Raw genomic sequence first — 12,152 nt, 5'->3', positions numbered from 1 at the left:
GGAAACGTCTCGTAGACAGCCAAAAAATAATGAATTCGTCTATTTGATTCTACAACAAAGTAAGAGAAAATTGAGAAGAAAAGAAAAACAAAGAGAAAATTGAAAATTTATACTCTCGTTTTTTTATTTATTGGATTTTGAACAAAAATTATTTTTATTAGGGGAAGAGTATGCATCTCTCTAAATTTTTTAAATAATAAAAAATAGAAATTAATACAGTTAATAAAAAAATGATAATAAAAAAACTAATAATATAAAAGAAGAAGTTAATATAAGTTAAAATAAAATTTTAAAAATAGTTTAAAGGTAAAATTATCTAATGAAGATGGAGAGTGGTGATAAGTACTATAAATAAGTTATTTGTATATTTAAATCATATAACAATTATCTAATTTTCTTATCTTTTATTGTTTTTTGTGTGTTAAAATATTAGAAATTTAATTTCTTATGACTTTTCAGCCCGTGAGTGTTATAGTTAATTTTTAGTGTTTTTTATTGTATTTTTTTAGTGTTACACAATATGAGGGCCTGAACGATGATTGAAAAATTAGAACAGTACACTCAGCGTGTCAATAATGACTTAGCGCACATCTGACAACTTAGCACGTATCTAGTGACTTAGCGCACAATCACTTATGTCAACTGGACTTTACATTACACTTAGCGTGCACGTGCAAACTTAACACATAGTGGTGGTACTAAGTTAATAACAAGTGGGAAGATATTTTGGAGAGAGACAATATATAAGCTTCCTTCATTGCAAAGCAAGAAAGGAGAGAGAATGAAGGAGAAGGGCAGCCATTGCCATTTTGGGAGAAACTCACTCTTTAGAGCATTGGTCGATCCATTCTCTTTCATTTCATTTCACCTTTTGTATTTGTAAGCTTTTCATGACAATAAGAGGTTAAACCTATCATTGTTGAAAGTTCTGTAAACCAAACTCTCTTGATATAATAATTTTAGCTATCTATTTAATATTATGTTGATATTATTGTTCTTTTTTGTACTTATTAACATGTTTGTAGTCTGATAATCCATTCTCATGTAATGTTTTAAGATTTAGACATTGAGAATTGTTGATATTTATTGAATTTTTTTTTTTGTTTTCTTCAGTGAAATATTTTTTATATATTTAAGATATTAATATTTTTTTCATTTATTATTTTCTTTATAAAATAACAAGATATTTTTAAGAAAATGTTATAAGAGGAGCATAGATTAGATGGTAAGCTTGACCAATGCTAAATTGAGTAAAAATGTGATATCAAATCTAATCATTAAACATGTATTTAGCGTCAGCTTGACCAACGTTAGAATGAGTGAAAATGTGACATTAAATTTAATCATTAAGTAAGTATTTTAACATCAGTTTGATTGATGTAACATCCTTGATTTTTGACTTATTGACAACTCACTTCTGCCTGCTTCTAGGATCAATGATCGACCTCACAAATCAACACAAGACTTTTCAGCATGTTTTGTTCTCACTCACACGTTTTTTAAGAAATTTCTCAAAAGGTCACTCATCTCATAACTACTCAAAGCCAAACACGTTTAACTATGAAGTTTTTAAGTGATAAACTACCGAAAAGTATATGTATCTTGTTGGTATAAATAGTACAAATTAATTCCTTTAAGTCATCATTATTTATACAATTTCATACTTGCACAGTCTCTGAATTTATCTCATTCTAATGTGATTCGATTCGGTGTTACAATTGATGCTAAATATCTAACAAAATGATACATACAACAAAAATTTAGAAGTTGTCACTCGGGGTTGTACTTCCTACTGCCTGCACTCACGGTTGCAAAAATCACCCATTTTGATCAATACTTTTTTATCAACCCATTTTGATAATTAATTTTCATTTTTAACCTAATTTGGTAAAAAAAAGCCTAAACTTGGAAATCCAAAACTCTTGCTCTCTCTTTTAAGTCAAGGGTTAAAATGGTCCATTCAGTTTTTAGTATTAATTCTAATATATTAATATTTTTTATATGCTCCTCTAATCTATACCGTCCAATTAGTTGTTTATTTTTTTTATTATTACATCCCACGGTCTTAAATCATTTACTCAACAGTGAACTATGTGAACAGTAACTTCCACACGGTGAACCACCTATTTGCCGGTTCATCCTAGAACGCGTCTGAGTATCATGTAATGTACATTGACTTATTTTCTTTCTTATGATGAAAGTGGACGGAGAGAAGAAGGTTTTCCATTTCTTGTTTCTTGTCAAAAAGGAAAAAGCCACCTACTCCCCCACCATGATAAACGGATTGAGCAAACTTCAGTGTTCAGTCTCTAATGTTTAAAAGCACTCCCTCCTGTCTACAAGAGATAATTGCGGGATGACGCAAATAGATGAGTGTTAGGAGCTAAGATCACATGAGATGACGCAAAGCAGGCCTCTTAAATAGTTGTAAGTGATGTTAGAATATGATTAAGGAATTAAAAAATTAAATATTCATTAGGTTTAATTAAGTAAATTTTTTAATTCTTGCTGTTTATATTTTAATTCACAAAAGGTTTTTACGTTTAATTTTTTTAATTCCATTAATTAAAAATTTTAATAGTAAAAATCTTTTGAGAATTAAAATATAAACTTTAAGAATTAAAAAAATTATTTATTAACTATAAACAAAGAAATAAATTTGAAAATTATAAAAACTAAATGAGTTATTAAATCTATTTGTTATAAAAATTAAGAGTGTAAAAAAATTATGAATAATATAATTTTATATATTTTAATATAAATATTTATCTCTTTAGTTGTTTAACCAATATCCTAACTATACTAGCTAACATTTATCATATTTGTCATAGTTGTAATTAGGATTATACACTATTGTTTTAAAATGCTTGTTGTCATTTTTACTTAAATAGTTTTCGTAATTTTTTTATGACCAAGTTACATAAATCTCTTATGTTTTCTTAATATTTACACTAATATTCCTTTAGAGAAAATTGTGACGTAATATTTTTTAAATAATTAAAAGGGTGTTAATATATAATTTTAAATAACTAAGAGGATTAATATAATATATAATGAGATATTAGTATATATTTTTAAATAACTAAAAGAGGTCAATGTGGGAGTAAATAAAGACAAAAAAATATGTGTAATTTTCAAAAACTTGAGTGTGTTAGTGTAATTTACTTTATTTTTATCAATCAAATTACAATAAAAATATTTGAAACAAAAGTTTCTTAAGTAAATAGTGCGATTACAATCAATACTATCGGTTAAAATTAGGAGGACAATATTTACATCATGGGAAATGCTTTTTGGTACGAAGTAAATTTCGTATTAGTACGAACGACGTGGTGCTTGGTTTGATTTATAACTGTAATTAGTTTCTTTTCTTGTGTTTTAATTTTTTTTGCATAATTTAAAAGGGCCCTTCTTAATTATTGGATAAAATTATTGATTCTGCAACGGAAGGAAACCTTATAAAGACTTTAGAATCTAACTGCGGAATGGATTTTCAGATTTTCAAAAGGCAGAGCAAACTGAGGGACCCTTTTATATATCTATCATCTCTAGCATCTCATCTGTTATTGCACTTTTTTCATTTTCACCTAAGTTTTTATTGGAATGCATATTGTGTGTGTGTGTGTTTTTTTTATCAAATTAAATAATTTCGTAAAATTATATATTAAATTAAATGGTTTTAAAAATTATTGACTAAAGATGAATAATTTAAACTTTTGACATCGATTATAATTATAATTAATGTAAAAAATAATTTTATCTATCAATTATAATTATAATTGATATAAAAAAATAATTTTCTACTTCAAATATAATTACAATGTCAAAATCACATATATTTAATAAATAGTTTTCAAAATCACTTGATATAAAAATTTACAAAACTACCTAATTTAATAAAAAAAAATCACATATTGTTGTCTTTTAAAAATGATTAGATATTAGTCATCGACTAAATATCACGGCCAAAAAACTTGAATGCGTTGAAGTCACTTTGATAGGAGAACATCCATGATTAGCGGAATAAAATCTTGAATACAAAATCATTAATTTATTATTTTTAATATTTTAATTTATTAGTTTTTAAATAATTATACACCAGAAATTAATAACACATGTTGACTAATTCGTGTGTATTCGTACTGCAATACTTCGTACGGAATAGTAGTACTCTTACATTATATATAATTTAATTTTCATTAAATGAAAGTAATTATATTCACAAAGACAATCTTAACTCCAAATTTTTTCTCACTATTTGTAAGTAAATGATAATTTCTTTTACTAATGCTATGCTTTTGTTAAATCAAATTCCTCTTAAGATCTATAATTATAATTTTGTCGTCTAAATAATCCCTTTAAAATATGTTTGGATTGATGAAAAAAATGGAAAAGAGAGAGATGAAATGGAATTAATTTAAAACTCATTGTTTAGATTGGGAAAAAAATGGAAAAAGATAGAAAATAATGGAACTTATTAGTTCCATCATATTCTATCGTTTCTTAGCTTTTTTTTTTTTACCCCTAAATTGGGGTGTATTGGATAGAATGTATAATTGCTTTCGTATTCTAATTTTGATATTACTGTATTATTCCTATAAGGTCAGTTTCGGGTTGGATTCATTTTTTTTTTTTTTTCATTCTTTATCATCAATCCAAACATTAAAACAAATGATAATTGTAAATCAAAATTTACACACCCCTTGTACACAGTTGATTTTAAATAAATAATTAACAATGATAATTTAAAATAATATTATTACTATTACTATTACTAATTATAATTATTAGTAGTAATATTATTTACTATTAATACAGGTAAATTTGGATAACTCTCAAATATGAAAGTTTCTTCTTAATAATATTTAAGTATATATATATATATATTATTTATCTTCAAAATTGCAAGAAATGTAAATTAAAGAGCACGCCTAAATGTTAAAATTTAGTTCAATATATATGGGAAAAATAGTAGTTCTTTTCCATGGGTTCATATTCTTCAATATGTTTCAAATCTTTAGAAAGTGACTAAATTATTAATATAGTATATTGGTCAATGGGTTCGCGATTCCATATTATTATTTTTTTTGGAAAGCGCGATTCCATATTGTGATGGAAAATACATGATAACTTCCTTATAATTAAAAATTAGTGAGCTATAGACATATGCATCACATTTATTCACACTATGTTTACGTCAAACACATTATTGTAAGTATGATTATATAAGTACATACAATATATAATTTAATACGATCTTTTATTAGACTTCTTGCTACTTGAGTATCGGTGTTGTCTTGCTCCGAATGAATCGGATTGGATAATTGGATTGTAATAAGTATAACTTAACGATCCTTCATTGCTTACAGCACACCGTCTAATTATAATTGAAAGGCATCTTTAAACCGATTATAATAATTAAATTTCAGTTGAATTAACTAACCCATTGTTATTATCTTAACAAATTAAAAACAGAGAGTTTATAATATCGTATGATAGCTTCATTCATTCGACTAATCAGCTTAAACAGTTAAATTAGTTGAATATGAATAAGAGTCACAATCAATTGTTTCATCATATTTTAACTACATTGCTAAATTAATACTAATCAATTATATGGCCAATAGTATGTGAGGACTTGAGTATTTTCAACAATTTAGTTATTTTTGGGTTTTTGTTTGGAGTGTTTCAAATTCAATTTGATAAGTAAACTCAGTTCAATGACATGTTTAATTACTTTTTTAAAAGTATGTTTGTCTTAAAAATTCAATTTTGTAAAAATAGGAGTTGAGTTGTTTTTTACAAACTTAAGTTTAAGCCAATAAAAAAATAAACAAACTTAAGTTTAACTCATATTTAAGTTCCTATAAAAAAAACTAACATTTAAGTTTACAAACTTTTATCCAAATAAGCATGTACTTGTTATTTCCCCTTTTGTATTTTATTGAGTTGACTTTTCAAGAATTGCATATGTAAGGTAAACAAAAGGCTCATTGCAAAATTTGACTATTGTATTAATTTTTACTATGAATAATTCACTTTATATCATTGCAAATCTCTATTGAAAGAAGTATTTACATCTGGTATTCAACTATGTTTGGAATAAGATTGTCTTTGAAAAACTTTAGGCAATAAAAAATACAATATTGCAATACATTGCAAGTATTAACGTAGAGCAAAATATGCTTATTCAGCAAGCAATAGAGTTTTTTTTACCTGTCTAATTAATATTAGTTTGATCGTGAATTTATGATAATTTGTCAATACCTCTTAATAAATTTAAAGTCACAAAATAAGAAGATAAATAAAAAAGTCTTTTATTTATACTATCCTCCCCTTTTTTATTATCTGTTTTTAATGTTGTTAAGTAGAAAAACAAACAAAAAATACAATAAATTTTCGTATCCTAATATAATATAGTTTGGGATTTTTTATTATATTTTTTTCCACTCCACAATAGATGTATGTGTAAATTAATTAAAGATTAAGAAAAAAAATAAGAATATAATTGATAAAAAAAATAACTAATATGATCTTAAATTTTACAAACGATATATAAATAAATAAAAAATTTTGACAATTAAAAAAAAAACAGAAACCAACATTAATTGTTCAGAAAAAATAAAAACTTAATGCACATGACTTTAAATAACGGGTTGCATGAAACCAACATTAATTGGTTGCATGAAATTTTCCTTAAACAGAATGCACTAAAATATATGTGGGTGCCGTTAATAGATAAAAGAAAAATAAAAGGTGAAGATTAAGTTTTTGAACATACCAGAGAAAAAAGTTTGTATGCATATTGTAATATTCTAAACCAATCATATCAAAATAAGAGGGATAATGATTAAATATGTTTGACTTTAAGTAATTACGAGATGAATGATATTTTAGAAAGTTTTTTTGAAATATACAAGAAGATAAAATATGTTAAAAAAATTCATGTTGATTTGTGAAGACAATCAATGATTCTCGAAGCCATCAAAATAAATTATCGATCTTAGAAATAATTATCTATAGAAGATTTTGACCAATAAAAATATTAAATCAAGAATTACTACATGAAACATTATCGTGTAAGAAATAAAAAATATATCAATATCTTGTAATTATGTTCTTATTCTTCCAATTAGCAAGTTCCTAATTATGCTTTGAAGTTAGAATTATATTCTCTTTTCTAAAGAAAGGGCCATTGCTAAAATCAGGAAATGATTTTTTGTATTACAAAATTAGGAAATGTTGATAGCATGGTCCGGTACACATATGAAATGCTTACACATTAAAAAGAGTCATATATTGACAACTTGAAGTTGAATTATCTTCTATCTATACAGGCTTTATGTAAAAAATGTTAAACTACTAGTATAAATATCGTGAGTGTATCGTAATAATATGATATACAATATGAACAAATAGTTATATTGACATAAAAAAAACTTCCACTTGTCCTTCTTAAAAAAAAATATTGGATTATTTTTAGTCATAATTATGAGAAACATAAACCTATTTTCAAATAAATACTAAATTTCTTGTATATCTTTATTTTATTGTTTAGTCTATATCAGTAGGCACCCACGTATTCTTTATACAAGTAGATGTATTTAACCTTAAATAAAATGACTAGTTATTTTGGACGAGTCTTACGTGAAGATCAATATTTTGTGAGAAAAAAAATCATGTCTTAAATTTGTAAGTGATTAAGTTAGTATCATTATTCTCTAAAAAAGAAGAAGTTAGTATCATTATATATATATGCAATTTAACCATTCAAATCTATAAATATTCTTTTTGAATAAAATTTAAATTTATGATATTATTAAGGCTTGAAAATATTTAAGATCATGATAAATAATCGAATTTTATTCTGTATCTTAAATAAATTTTTTTGTTATGTTGAGTCTATGGTATATTAAAATTATTTTTAAAAAATAATGATTAACATCATTTTATCTATTAATAAGTGATTTTTTTATAATACTAGTTAAACGTCCAACATGCATGAGACATTTTGACATTGACAAGAATCTTTTTCTATTATCTATCTCAATTGTCAAGGCTAATATTCAAAGGAAAAAATGTTCAATCCATTGCTTAAGGTTTGTTCCATGCATAGCGACAAAAATCTTCTCTACAAGATAAAGAGCCTTTATTTAAAAATTGAATGATCAACAACTTGTATTATAAGCTAACATAATCAGTAAAATGCATATTATACAAATATTTTTGTGCTAGGCAGCATTGTCATCCATGATCTATTATTGCTTCGAGAAGAACTTATCTATAAATATAATTGCCACGATTGGCCAAACTCGCCGAGAAAGAAGTTACCATGGCAATTGCTGAAAATGGTTTAAGTGGGAAAGATAGAAAGATATTGGGACCGAGAATTCCAGAGGACAGGGGAGAAATGTGGGTTGAAATTGCATAGGTTTGCTGTTTTTATTGGACTCTCAAATTAATAAAGTACCATTTGAGTCTTTTTAATTTTGAGTCAAGATGTCCTTGGAGCCTACACATCTTTCCACGAACCACTGTCGGTTGATTTTATAGTATTCTTAACATTCACAGAACTAAAAGCAGATATGGCCAACAAATATGAAGAAATTAAAAACCACTCTAAGCAAAATAGATTTTTGTTTTCATTATTTTTCACATATCAAAAACTTAAATCTATTGCAATGTGTCCTGCGTAAAAGTATCTGGCAAGCGAAGCACAATTCTATCATTTGTTTAAAGTGTTTATTAAAGTACAAAAAAAAAATGGGGTGAATTGGTGTGGATAGATAAGAGAAATAGAAAATAAAAAAGGAGATAGAGATACTGATAGATATGGTAAATAATAATGTGATAAAAAGAGAAGATGGAAAAAAAAAAACAAATACAAATGAGATGGAAGAGATAATGAGATAGTTTGTTTAAATTTAAAATAACTAGATATTTATGATTTTTTATTGTATGACTATTTTGTGTTTTTTTTTAAAAATGATTATGATTTTTTTGAAAGGTCAAATTTTGATAATAAAGTAAAACTAAATAAAGACGAACTATCCCTGGTTAAAAAGAAATGACATCTCTCCTCTCACCCTGTGAACTTGTCCCACACTATACACAAGTACCTGAAACCTCCTTGCGTCTTTAATTAATTATAATCATACTAAGACGCAACCTTCTCAAATGACATATAGGCATTAGATCATATTGTCAAAGGGTAAAACTAAGATCAATTATAAGCTGTGGGGTCATGATTGGTCCATATTATTAATTAATCAAATAAAGCGCCAAAAGGGTCGAAATACAACATGCAGAATATGTACATGATTATCATTTACTATATGAGGTTATATTTCAGACGGAATCGAAAAGAAAACAGACTTGGTAGTTAGTGTTTAATTGACAATTAATAAAAACAGCAAGTACTTCTTAACTCTATTCTCACTCATACTGTACAGGTTTTGTAGAGTCACCCCCCTTAATTATTTGTTTTTAATTTTCTAGAAATAGGGATATCTTAAAAACCAATCCATTCCAATGCAAAAGCAGCACCGAATTTGCGTAAAACCCACTTGATTGCTGCACCTTCCTCTCAGGGCTCTCTCTCTCTTAACTTCAATCCTAAGTATGATTTATGATTTAGCCCCTCCTCTCTTTAAATGAACACAATTAATTAGTTTTTGAGTTACTCCCTCTCCACCCCCTCAACAAAACAATATTTCTACCTCTTTGAAACATTTTAAATGACACAAGCACTGGGTAATATTTCACGCTATATAGAGGCAGTGACCACTTCAGAGTTCACATTCTTCCTCCAACATTAAGTAAGTAACATTGGCATTCCCACACTGTCCTCTCTTACAAAATGGGTCGCCATTCGTGTTGTGTGAAGCAAAAATTGAGGAAAGGCTTATGGTCCCCTGAAGAAGATGAGAAGCTATTCAATTACATAACAAGATTTGGAGTTGGATGCTGGAGTTCGGTTCCAAAACTAGCTGGTAACAACTTGTATATTCTTAATTTCTTCTCTTCCATTACTTCAAACGAAAAAAACATGGGAGAGAGCTTCTTAACTCATTCCATGGTGAATTTGCAGGACTGCAAAGATGTGGAAAGAGTTGCAGGTTGAGATGGATAAACTATTTGAGGCCTGATTTAAAGAGAGGCATGTTCTCACAGAAAGAGGAGGATCTAATAATCAGTCTTCATGAAGTTCTAGGAAACAGGTAACATATATATTGAAGGATGATCAATATGATATAGGAGTATAAAAATTCTTTTCCTTATGTTACATAACAAGAAAATTGCTATATATTGATTGGTTGTGAAATGGTTTTCTTTTTGAATATCAGGTGGGCTCAAATAGCAGCAAGTTACCAGGGAGGACAGATAATGAGATTAAGAACTTCTGGAATTCATGTTTAAAGAAGAAGCTTCTGAAGCAAGGGATTGACCCAAGTACACACAAGCCCCTCACAGAAGCTCATGTGAAGGAAGAAAAGAAAATCACAGAGACATTATCACCTATGCAAACACCATTGTCTCAAGGTTCTTCAGTTCCATTAATATTTCCTTCATCACAGGGATCATCACTTCTAATAAGTGATTCCAATTACTATGATGGAGGACTAAAAGAAGCCTCAAGAGAAATTTTCATGACCAAGCCAGCATTGGATCCTTTGTCCTACTACGATTTTCCAATGGGTGTTGCACAGTCTGGTTTTAACTTACCTATGAGTCAGTATCAGACAAGCCTTAAAGCATCTGATCAGAACCCCTTTGGACCCAATTCAAGCTATGTATTCTCTACAATGCCAAGTCTAACCAATTCTGATCACGGGAACGTGTCGGTGACTGAGTTTTCAGACAACAATTCAGCTTCCAAAATCAGTTCATTGTTCATGAGTGACCAGGTGAAAGAAAGTTCCAGCAACAGCTCAAACATGAGCACTATTTACCCTATCAGCAGCAGCATGATGGAGAATGCAGGGTTCTCGTTGTGGGAGGGTGACAACAAGTTTGACCCTTTGTTTCAGTTCCAAGTAAATGCCACAAAATCAGAGGATTTTAAGACAAGTTCATGGGAAGAAGAGCAGCTGCATACTCAAAATTCCATAGATTTCACTAGCTTTCCGTTAACGTCACTTTCAGAAGATCTAACTGGAGCAAATTTTGATGTATTCCAGCATATATGAACTGTAAATTCTTTTCTTTCTTTCTTTTGATTTTTTTGAACTCTTTTTTCATGTTAGCAAAAGTAGAATGATGTTGATAGTACAGGAGATTGTAGCAAAAGATTTGAGATGAGATGATTCCCCTTCCCCCTTCCCCCGCACCTATTATTCCTATTGATGTATCTGTTTTCATCACCCAAAGTTTGAATAACGATATATTCAATTGAGTGCTGCCAATTTGTTTTATGACTGTAATATTTCCATCTTCTCCAATTAGTGAATTATTATTATTCATCACATGCAATTACATTGCTAATATGTATTATCCTTTCCCCTTTTTTTCCCCCTCTTCTTGATCCATGTCGTGGTTTCTTTAGCTGTCCTCTATAGCAGCTGGTCAAAGACTCAAAATATGATAAAAAACGACAAAAACCCATACACTGCAGAAAATTACGAATTCCATTTCTTTTTCCTTGATCCTTCCTTTTATAAATATATATATCATATTATTATAATATCACACATGGGGACACACGCTCGTGTGTTTCTCAAAATGTACATGATGTATATAGTGGGCTTTGGTAGAGATATATTAGCGCTGGCAGTGTTTGAATAAGAAGATTATCCTGTTGTACCGTATAATGAGTAGATGATGCTTTCGCTGGCATATGACAGCACCATGTATTTGGTGAATCCCTCCAAAAGGCTAAAATTGGCTGCCCAAAATCTGCATTATTGGAGAGAGATACCATATAACTGATAAAAGTCTAAAAAAGCTTGGATCCTCTCGTTCTGTGTATAGCATATACAGTTCCAAATTATAACCAGCTTTAAAATCATCTTTAATTTGCTGTCATCACAGCCTGCTCCTAAACACAATATAGCAGTCATCACCACCGGCGCAACCACTCCATGCTTAGTATTGCATGTTTGATTTGCAGTTAAAAACATTGCAGCACGCGTTTTGATGCAAATCTAATCGAT

At 28.3% G+C, this 12,152-nt stretch overlaps 1 pseudogene; it reads left to right on the top strand.

Annotated features, from left to right (window-relative positions):
* Nucleotides 1-9,483: 9,483 nt before the first annotated feature.
* On the top strand, nucleotides 9,484-11,476 carry LOC100818690 (myb-related protein 330-like; annotated as a pseudogene).
* Nucleotides 11,477-12,152: the final 676 nt, after the last annotated feature.

Source organism: Glycine max, chromosome 17 (assembly GCF_000004515.6).
Source record: "Glycine max cultivar Williams 82 chromosome 17, Glycine_max_v4.0, whole genome shotgun sequence".
NCBI lineage: Eukaryota > Viridiplantae > Streptophyta > Magnoliopsida > Fabales > Fabaceae > Glycine > Glycine max.
This window is presented reverse-complemented; position numbering and strand designations above follow the sequence as displayed.